This window comes from Zalophus californianus, chromosome 1 (genome assembly GCF_009762305.2).
Source record: "Zalophus californianus isolate mZalCal1 chromosome 1, mZalCal1.pri.v2, whole genome shotgun sequence".
NCBI lineage: Eukaryota > Metazoa > Chordata > Mammalia > Carnivora > Otariidae > Zalophus > Zalophus californianus.
In genome coordinates, this window is record NC_045595.1 from 185,365,301 (window position 1) to 185,374,743 (window position 9,443).

General features: G+C 45.3%; 1 non-coding gene across 1 annotated transcript; it reads left to right on the top strand.

The window, feature by feature from the left end:
• Positions 1 to 6,039: 6,039 nt before the first annotated feature.
• On the top strand, positions 6,040 to 6,146 carry LOC113919015. Its single transcript, XR_003518761.1, has one exon. It is a non-coding gene; the product is annotated as a U6 spliceosomal RNA (small nuclear RNA).
• Positions 6,147 to 9,443: the final 3,297 nt, after the last annotated feature.

Sequence of the window (9,443 nt, forward strand, 5' to 3'; positions counted from 1 at the left end):
AGATTCACGGTATGATTCATCCCGTAGGCAAAATTTGTCTACAGCTGTGAACCCCTGAAACCAGACAGATTAGGTGCTTCCAAACTACAATGGTAGGAGAGGTGTGGGAGGGACATTTTCATTCTAAAAAGGAGAAACTGGAAAGAAGAAAGAGGTGACAGGCCCCAAGCTAGTTCAAAGCCTGGGAGTGCAAATTCCATTCAATCTTAAGGCTCAAAAATAATCCTCCTTGCTTTAATGCTCTGCCTTCCCGGCCTGCTGAGTCACCCCATAGTTCTTAAGGGCATCCTTCCTCCTTTGTTTCTGCAGCCTGGCCCTACCCCAGCAGCACTCTGCGGGGACCTTGCTCATGCCCTTATCAGCAGTGGCCTCCTTGTCCACTGAAAAGGAGGAGGAAGTAGGCTTGCCCCTAGAACTATGGTGGGAGTGGCATCCTTCTTGATCTCTGAACTGACTCTGGAGTCAACCTTCCTTTTTCTCAAAGTTTAACACACATGTTTGCAGCCTTCCTTCAATCCCTCCTGTTTTCCCCGTTTCCCTTGGTCTGGTGTTTCTGCTGGTATGATCCTGTCTCTGATCCTGCCTTCTGTTGAGATGGTTGATTCAAATCTTGCCTCGCACTTGAAGAGGACCCCTTTTGGGCAATAGGCCTGAGCAATAGGCCTGAGCAATGGAGACCTGAGTGAGGTCAAAGGACCCACGGCGACCACAGGGCTGAATACAAAAACAGGCTCATAAGGCGACTCACCTCAAAATGTCCGTAAGCCCTAGCTGACCAATGGGCTGCTTACAACCGGGCACAGGTACCAAAAAAGGAAAATCCCATACATTCCCACACCACCTCACTCTCCGCCCTTTAACTACAGCCTCCTACCCACCCTGCTTCGTGGCAGAGTGTCTCCTCTGCTGTCCTGCCCGCCCCTCCCTTGCAGTATATTCAATAAACTTCCATCTGCTTTGTTCTGCCTGGGGTGAATTCTTTCACCGCCCGCCCCTCCAGCCTCCACCCACTTGGTCACCCCACATCTGGTGGCCTATACAGGGACCCTCTGCTGGCCCAGGACTGTCCCTGGATTCTTTGGGAATTTCTCAGAGCTTTCCCTCAGTGGACTGCTTCCTTGTGGAACTGACGACCTCCAGCTGAGGTTACTCCTTGGAGAGGATCTGAAGTGCCAGGCTGCCCTGGCCCTACAAGGTGAGGGATTTCCCCTCTTGCTCTCTGGAGGGATACTTCCCTCCCTCTCATCTCCCTTTTTGGTCTTTCAACAGTCTGACCCTTGTACTCCTCAGACAACTGAAGGTCTCTGGCCAGGGCAGCTCCTCAGTGTGGTCTGAAGGTCTGAGGCTGAACAGACGGGACTGCCCATATCTGTGAGGGTGAAGGACCCTCTCATCTCCTCTCTTCTTCTCCGTCCCCCTGAGGCCTCCTTTCCGACGGTGCAGCACGACTGACTGTGACAGCTTGTCCAGGGCAAATCCTCCCACGTTACGGACTCTGCTGGGACCCTTTCCTGAGCTGACTCTCAGCTACCTGGCTTTGTTGGGAATTGGCAGCTTGTCTTTCCACTCTGGGACAAACCCTCTCTATTCTTTTGGACTCACTCTTGGGCTGGAATAAATTTGACCCCTAAGGCCTTGACCTCTTTTACCAGAACTTCTCCGAAAGGTCAGAAATCTCATATATCCAAACCTTCATTGCATTGTCCCCAAACCCCGACCTCAGCAAAAAATGTAGACTGTGTCTTGTTCGGTTTCATGGTCCATCTGACCCCGTGGACATTCTAGATGACCCTTCTTTTATCCCACCCCATCATCTTTCCTCTCCCCTTGAAGACCCAGAGATTCCCCTGGACCCCTCACAAAACGAAGAAATAGAAGGTAGTGAATGGGGACGTAAGGGACCATTAGGGTCCACATTCCTTTTCCAATGTCTGATCTGTCTCAGATAGAAACAAAACTTGGTTCCTTTAGCCAAGATCCTTCCCATTTCATTAAGGAATTCAAAAGCCTCATAACTGCCTTTGATCTCACCTGGCAGGACATTCATATCATCTTTACCACATGCTGCACCCATGAGTAAAGATCCTGTATCTGGTCTTTGGCTCAGAGCTGGGCTGATGAGGCCCACACCTGTATCCCCGACCATGCTCTGGTAGGAGTGCAGGCAGGCCCAATGCCAACACTAGATGGGATTATCAGGCAGAGACCCTGGCAGAATTAATCGGCATGATAATTTGCCTATTTGAGGGCATGCAAAAAGCAATCATGAAACCTGTAAACCCAAATGAAAATCCTGCTTTATTTCATTCTTGCTTAGTGGAGGCCATAAGAGTGTACACTAACCCAGATCCTGAGGGCCCAGAGGGCACGGCAATATTAGCAATGTATTTCATCAGCCAGGCCTCCCCTAATATCAGACAGAAGCTCGATCAGGGACCTCAGACCCCCTTCCATACACTTCTGGATATGGACTTCAAGATCTTCAATAACCCAGAGGTAGCCTCAGGGGCTGAAAGGGAACAGAGAGACAAGCAGCAAGCCCAGTACATGGCTGCAGCTATCATTAGCTCCCTGCCCTTCTCTGGGTCCACCTAGGGGCAAAAATCATTACAGGTATGAGCCGCTAAGCCTCCCCATGTCCCAGGAGCTCCTCAAGCCTGCTTCCATTGTCTCCAGGGGGGCCTCTGGCCTGGCAGCGTCAGACACCCCCTCCATCGGGGCCTTGCCTGGTCCGCAAACAACCAGGGCATTGGAGAAAGGACTCTACCTCCTTCCCACCTGCAGGAGGGTCATCCCACACCCCAGAGCCCCAAGCATCGGCCATCCCAGGTAATCCACAACCTTAAGCCAAGGCCACTTCAGGCAACTGGCAGCTGCCTTTAACTCTGTACCTCAATGATGAAGAGCCCAGTGGAACAGGGGAGGACTGTCCTCTCCTTTGATTGATGGGGCCCAGAGGCTGTGCAGGCTCCCATGTTTTCCATCTTTATGGCAGAGCCTTAGGTAACCCTGGATGTGGTACAACACAAAATTGAATTTCTAATAGATTCAGAAGCCAATTATTCTGCCCTTATCAGGCATCACTTCCAGGCCTCCATTCTCATCGCCAGCAGAGACGGGTCCCCAAAGATGGGACGTTTCACTTCCCCATTAATTTGTTCTTTTGGTAACGATACCTTTACCACCTTCTTTCTCATTTTAACTGATTGCCCCACTCCATTACTTGGAAGGGACATAATGACAAAAGGTACAAACTGATCTTTGCCTTTCTGAGGTTGACTGCCCCCTGCTGGCGTTCTTGTCCTCTGAGCCTTCTGCCCCTTCAAACGTCAAGGTCTCTCCATTTTCCAACAGGTATGGGACACCTCCATTCCAGGGTGCTCTCTATCAGCGACCCCCATAAGGATACAACTTAAAGATCCTCATTTCTTCCCAGAAAATTCCAGTACCCCTTATGTGCGGAGGCCAGGCAGGGTCTACAACCATTCACATGAAAATTCTTAGCAACAGGACTTCTGCTTTCCTGCAGTTCACCTTGCAATACCCCCATCGTGGCAGTAAAACAGTCCGATGGCCCATACGGAATGGTACAGGACCTCAGAGCTATCAATGAGGCCATTATCCCTATTCATCCAATTGTTCCTAACGCTTATCCCCTCCTAGTACTGATCCCCTTGGATACTCTTTGGTATACTGTGTTGGATCTAAAAGATGCTTTCTTCTGCATATCAGTGTACCCAGATTCCAAGTTCCTCTTTGCCTTTGAGTGGCAGGACCACTCAGGTCCTGTTGGGTAGGTAACCACCAGGTGACCCAACAGCTAACTTGGACTGCCCTCCTTCAGGGCTGTAGGGACAGTCCACATTTATTTGGACAGGCCCTAGCCAAGGATCTGTCCACCTTTCAGCTTCCCAGAGGCAGTGCCTTACTTCAATATGTTGATGATTTACTTATTGCAGCTCTTACCGAGCCCCCCAACTGGGCACAAAAATGAAACTAAACATATACCATTTCAGCTTCTGCCTTCCATGCAGTCCACGCCCACGCTGCTATTTAGAGAGAGAGGGGCCTCCTCATGACCCAAAATACCCCAGTCAAACATACCTCTGAAATTTTGGCCTTGCTAGAGGCAGTTATTCTCCCTGCCCAAATAACTATTATTCATTGCAAGGCACGTCAAAAAGATAATGACTCAGTCTCTGTTGGAAACAACAGAGCTGAGAGACAAGCAAAGGCAGTTGCCAGGCTGCCCCTTCAAGCCACTTTGGTTCCCAGTCTAAATCCTTTTTCCCCACAATATTCTCAGGAAAAAACCCAATGGACATTTAAAAAGGGATTTCCCATATCCCAGAAGGTTGGCTACAAGGCCCCCATAATAAACTGTTATGCCAGGGAATGTTACAACAGAAATTTCTTCATAACTTGCATCGGGCAAACCAGGACATCCCCCCAACCTTGCAGGCTATCTCCCAGATGTGTTCTACCTGTTGTCCCATCACACCAGAGGGGGCCCATAAATATCTCCCACTTCTTCAGTGTATCCGTAGATGAGGGACTCTACCAGGGGAGAATTGGGAGATAGATTTTAAGCACATATCTCACCTGCAAAGGGTTCAGGTATCTATTGGTATTTGTAGACACCATTATGGGATAGATTGAAGCCTTTCCCACTAAAACAGATAGGGCTTCGGAGATCCCCACTCTTCTCCTCGATCACATCCTTTCCTGTTTTGGGCTTTTCTGCTCTTTACAGTCAGACAATGGCCCAGCTTTTGACTCTCAAATAACACAGGGAGTTAGCGAATTCCTCCAGAGAACATACCATCTGTAGGCAGCTCATCTGTAAGACTGTGGGTGCGGTCCTCCTGTAAGGTGGAAAGGACCAACCAAACCATAAAAAGACTCCTCACTAAACTTATGCATGAAACTCAATAATCTTGGCTGACTCTCCTTCCCCTTGCATTATTAAGGTCACATTTCACCCCAAAATCCACAACCCATCTCAAGCTATTCTGGGTTCTTTATGGGAGACCTTTCCTCCAAACAAATCTTTTATTAGACCCTGAAAGCCACCATCTCACACAGTATGTTATATCCCTCGGGCAAACTGTCTCCACCATTAATGACCACCAAAACCAGTGCAGTTGAAAACCTGACTCCTCGTTCTCAGGTAACATACATCCAAAACTTACATCCAGGGATTTGGTATACCTTAAGACTCTTTCACAGGATGAAAAGTCACTGGAACCTCTCTGGACTGTGCCCTATCAAGCGCTCCTGACCACTCCAACACTGGTAAAATTTCACGGCTTCTCCCTGTGGATCCATCTTTCCAGAATCAAGACTGCTTAGTCCACAGATGAGGAGCCCTCCGCCAAGCACAGCTTCGAGCCATTCGAGATCTATACCTGTTATTCAAATGAGACTCAGGTGATACACACTCAGAGATGTGGAGGCCCATGAATCTGGCCAATCCCCATTCTCTTGTATGCAATCATTCTAAGATATTATCTTAGAAAAACTCCCTAGATACTTTCCTCTCCAAATTCTCATGATTCTCCTTCCCGGTTCCAAGACTTCATTCTCAACCTTTTCCTTCAGGGTGACCTCTCTGAATTTACTTGGTCAGAAATCATTACTTACTTGGAGCTGTCCCTGCCCTTGATGTCTTGCTCTCACAATACAATCATCACCCCTTTTTGGGTTGATCTTTGTTTTTCTCATTGTAAGCTTCTTTTAGTATATATCAAATCCTAAATGTGGATTTCTATGCTCACATAATTGGCTCTAATCCAAAAATAGCAAAAAGACCTGCCCATTGTGAAATATCACTCCTCTTCTGCTCTTCTTATATTGTTTGCTGTCACTTTCCACTGGTAATACTAAGGCTCCCCTAAGGAGGCACAATACCTCCTCCAAACAGCCAATTCAACCTATTCCTCCAATTGTTGGCTATGCCTAGATGCCTCCTATGCCTCCTAGATGCCTCCTGGGAAGTGGCCTGGATCCACTTCCCAGGCCCTAAAGAATGGACACTGAATGCTCATTTTGGCAGCACATATACTAAAATTGGAATGATACAGAGAAGATTAGCATGGCTCCTGCACAAGGATGATGCACAAATTTGTAAAGTGTTCCATATTTAAAGAAAAATAAAAATGGATATCAATAAGGGCCTCCTTGGCCTACACTGTAACCAAAGTTCCCAAAGCTAATATGCCCCAGGCAGTCTTAGATTATCTATGGCAATCTCAAACAGATTTCAAACTTTGCATGCCACCAACCCACTTGTCTTGGAACCTCGCATTTCAGCCATTTAAGCTACCCTTACACGCATCCATTTGCATGACGGCCACAAGACCACAGGAAATATCAGTTAGATTCTCTAATTCCCCCAGCCTAATTGTTCCCCTTCAATCTCTTTGGATGCAGGGAACATCACAGTTCTGCCAAGGCAGAACTTAAAACTGCTCAACTCCTGCACTTTGTTTACAACCCACAAAATGGGGACCCTGCCAATTCTTTCCCCAAAAAACTCCTCAAACATGTCACCAGATGTATGCTTTTCTGGGAAAATCATACTTCTCCTTTCCATCTAAGATCACACCAGAATGGTCTTTACATCCATATTTTGGCCAACGTTCTGTTCATGATTATGTATTGTCTAAGAAGATGGAAACTTTCTCTCCAGCTCCCCTTTGCTTTTTTGAGCTCCCACCAAAATTACCTTTAGCATCCACATTTCTGTCAACAGTTCCTTCTTCTCAATCTAGGGTTTTTCTAGCATGTACCTCAAACTCTTCCAGCCTCTACCCAGTACCCAGTTCTAAAGGCACTTCCTTTTTTATAAGTATTTGTCACAGTAGCACTCCATTTCTCAGTCCCAAAGTCTGTGTTAGTCAGCTTGGGCTGTCATAACAAATACCATAGATGGGGTGGCTTAAATGATAAAAATTTATTTCTCATATAATTCTGGAGGCTGGAAGTCTCAGATCATGGTCCAGCAGGGTTGGTTTCTGGGGAGAGATCTCCTTCGCTTGCAGACAGCCTCCTTCATGCTATTTCCTCACATGGCCTTTCCTCTGTGGCATGCTTCTTTTCTACTCTTCTGCTCTTCTTATAAGCCTACCCATCCTACTGGATTAGGGTCCTACCCTTATGACCTCATTTAACTTCAATTACCTCTTGAAAGTCCTATCTCCAAATACAGTCGTATTGGGAGTTTGGACTTCAACATATGACTGGGGGAGGAAGGGTCACAATTCACTTCCTAGGAGTGTATACAACATACAACTTTTTCTAAAACACAACTTGATGAAAAGGAAATAAGTATTTCTGGGTTTAGGAAATGGACATGAATGGACATGAATAGATAGCATGATTTCCTTTTATTATAATAAAGTATTCCAGGTGGTAACCAATTATTCTAGCTAGTCTGGTTATTCTAATTAAGTACCATTATTAGCCACAATGAGGTACAAATCTATGGTTCAACTGGTAGCTATAATGATTCTTCTAACTATAAAAGAAGTATGATGCAAATTTCTTTACGGGAATGAAAAAAAATATAAACCAGGTAATGTAATTGAGATTTACTTTGAAATTATGGGTAATTACCTAGAGTTTAGAGATAATTAAACCTAAAAACATGTGCCCTCTTACCCCTAGGGTTGTCCTTCTGGACTGATTATACACTTTTGTTCTTCTATAGAGAAGGCAGCTGAATTGGTTACATTATTCTCTAACTCATATGTATTATAATTCTCTGTACAGACTAATGACAAGAGTTTTGTGATTACTTTGCAGAAAAAAATGGATTTTTTTATGTAGGGTGCAAGGATTAATACATCCACTGGAATAGAGTCTAAGTTGTATTTTTTTCAAAGCTTTCTTCTAAAAATGTACCTACATTCATAACATGCCTCCAGCATGTATTTCAGTGGCTTCTCTTAAAAGATGGTGGGCAAAACTGCTTCACATATCCACATGGACCTGGTCTCTACATTGTTCTCTAACCACATCTCAAGCTGTATTCATTCTTCTGCTCTCTGATACTGGCATTATCATACTGGGCCTAAATGGGAACAATACGGTGCCTCTTAAAACAAGATAATTCAATAAGGGTTCAGTGAAGGAACTGTTTACAAATATGTGAGTAAGACAGATTGAAACCACAACCAGAACGCGCTACCATCCTTAGGACCAAAGGGATTGTGGGATAGAAGTGGTTATGGAACCTAGGAAGAAAGATCCCTTTGGAGAAGACCTGAATGTCATTAGTGGAAAGGCATTACCTGAGGCATTACCTGAGGCATTACCTGAGACAACCTCATAGAGAGGGCCAGAGAAATAAATGTACTGGCTTCTTTATTCTTCCCTCAGCTTTAAAAAAAGAAAAAGCAAAAAAAACAAAAAGTTCAGAGCTCTCCAGTGGCCAAATCTAACTATAAGCCGAAGTTAAGGGAATCCATTGTTAAAGCCCATACAGGTCATCTCCTGAGGCAGAAAGCTGGATGGTGAAGAGTATTTTGGAGGGACAACAGCAATAGCCAGCAAATGGGGTATCATTATGCTGTGTTTGTTATTCTCTCTTCTTACTAAGGGTGTTAGTATATGTTATTCCATCTCCTTTTTTTTTCTTTTTCTTAAGATTTTATTTATTTATTTGACAGAGAGAAAGAGAGAGCACAAGCAAGGGGAACGGCAGGCAGAGGGAGAGGGAGAAACAGGCTTCTCATGGAGCAGGGAGCCCGAAGTGAGGCTCAATCCCAGGACCCTGGGATCATGACCTGAGGCCAAAGGCAGACGCTTAAGTGACTGAGCCACCCAGGCGCCGCTGCCATTTCTCCTTGAGCAAGTCTTCTCTTCTATTCACTTTGCTAATTCCTATTTATTCTCTGGATATCAGTTTAGAAAGTCATTTCTTTAGTTAAGCCTTCTTCAGCTCTTTATTATTCAGGACATGTCAGGTGATGCTGTGATAATAAGTAACACTAAAATCCCAATGGCTTAATACAATAAAGGTTGATTTTTTTCTAATAAGGCCAGCTTCATGGGCTTGCAAGATAGGCAGTCACTCAGGGCTCCATGCTCAAGAAGGGCCAATGTTTGGTTTAACTGCTGTCATTATCTTGGTATTCTTAAAGTTTTGGTTTTTTTTTTTTTAATTGTGGTAAAATATAGGTAACATGAATTTTGCCCTTTTTAAATGTACGATGCAACGGCATTCATTCAGTACAATCACATTTGCATTGGGCAAATTGTATAGCTCATCCTCTTCATTAATGGCACATGCCCATCATGAGACTCTGCTCCAACCACTCACTGAGTCACCCAGGCCTATGCGATCTCCAGAATCTTGTAACTTCACCCCCAGAAATATATGCTTCTTCCAGTGCCTCGGCAGGAGAAGAATCCTCTAAGAGTCGGGCACAGCTGCTCCT